This window comes from Etheostoma spectabile, chromosome 13 (genome assembly GCF_008692095.1).
Source record: "Etheostoma spectabile isolate EspeVRDwgs_2016 chromosome 13, UIUC_Espe_1.0, whole genome shotgun sequence".
In the NCBI taxonomy this organism is placed as follows: domain Eukaryota; kingdom Metazoa; phylum Chordata; class Actinopteri; order Perciformes; family Percidae; genus Etheostoma; species Etheostoma spectabile.
The window spans coordinates 5,278,635-5,280,211 of NC_045745.1; the positions used below are offsets into that span (position 1 = coordinate 5,278,635).

A 1,577-nucleotide genomic window follows, 5' to 3' on the forward strand; every position below is an offset into this window, starting at 1 on the left:
ATGAGACGTACGCGGGGGTAAAAACGATGGCGCGTAGTAACGAGTAACGAGCTCCTTGGAGCCTAATGTAGCAGAGTAAGAGTACAGTTTCTTCTTCACTAATCTACTCAAGTAAAAGTAAAAGTATAGTGATTTAAAACTACTCCTAGAAGTACCATTTTTTCAAAAACGTACTCAAGTAAATGTAACGGAGTAAATGTAACTCGTTACTACCCACCTCTGGGCGTAGCACAACATTCTGGACCCTGGACAAAGGCAGGCCTCTATCGTCACCCACAGTTATTGGTTATTGGGCCCTGTATACTCAGTAGGGCTGCACAATAAATCGCTTTTTTATCGTCAGCGCGATTTAACTGCCGCAATAAACAGATTGCGAAAGGCTGCGAAAAGACATTTAGAGATTGTTTTTGTGTTAGTCAGGAAAACTGCACTTTAAAGTGTAACTGTCCTTATTGTTTAGTGTTGCTTCTTATATTCAATTTAACGTTAAATTTGTTGAATGAAAGAACGTTTGAAATGATTTCCTTTCATTTGTTTAAAATTCAACAAACAATGGGTTGTATTTGAAAGCAGCATTAGAACCTGTAATGTCTGTTAATGTATGCAAGTAATATTGTTATCGCGATATTCAACATTATCGCATATTACATATTTTTCTCATTTCATGCATCCCTAATACTCAGCCCGCCCCCCAGGCTGATGCCCCTGAACGTTAGGATTATAGTACACGTGTGTCAGAGTCAGATGTCATGAAGTCAACAGCCAGAGTGAATCATCAGGCTGAGTCGGATGAAAAGCGTCAACAGGCCGGAGAAAGCCTGTCAGCGGTCAGATGGTGACAAAAGTTCAAGGCTCACAAAAAGAGAAAAGAAGCCGCCCTGTGACGGACGCTTGTCAAAAAGTATGGCGAAGCTTTTTGACGCTTCGGCCGCAATCCGACGTGACGCCGTTCTACGTCTGACCGGGAGAAACTCACGCAGCCACAGCCCATACACCGACACTAGAAACCTTTATATATTACATATATAATCTATACACCGACACTAGAAACCTTTATATATTACATATATAATCTATACACCGACACTAGAAACCTTTATATATTACATATATAATCTATACACCGACACTAGAAACCTTTATATATTACATATATAATCTATACACCGACACTAGAAACCTTTATATATTACATATATAATCTATACACCGACACTAGAAACTTTTATATATTACATATATAATCTATACACCGACACTAGAAACCTTTATATATTACATATATAATCTATACACCGACACTAGAAACCTTTATATATTACATATATAATCTATACACTGACACTAGAAACCTTTATATATTACATATATAATCTATACACTGACACTAGAAACCTTTATAAATTACATATATAATGACAGAATTTGTATTGAAAGTTTACATTGTATGTTTCTGTGGAATTAGCCAGCGCGATGGACGTCTATGTTCTGATTGGTTGCTGGCGTAAGATAGATAGATAGATAGACAGATAGACAGATAGATAGATAGATATTTATTGATCCCAAAAAATGGGAAA

The 1,577-nt window shown here is 36.9% G+C and overlaps 1 protein-coding gene across 6 annotated transcripts in view; it reads left to right on the forward strand.

Annotated features, from left to right (window-relative positions):
- p2rx1 (purinergic receptor P2X, ligand-gated ion channel, 1) overlaps positions 1-1,577 on the forward strand; it is a gene marked incomplete at its 5' end in the record, with an annotated part of 37,379 nt that overhangs the window by 9,500 nt on the left and 26,302 nt on the right.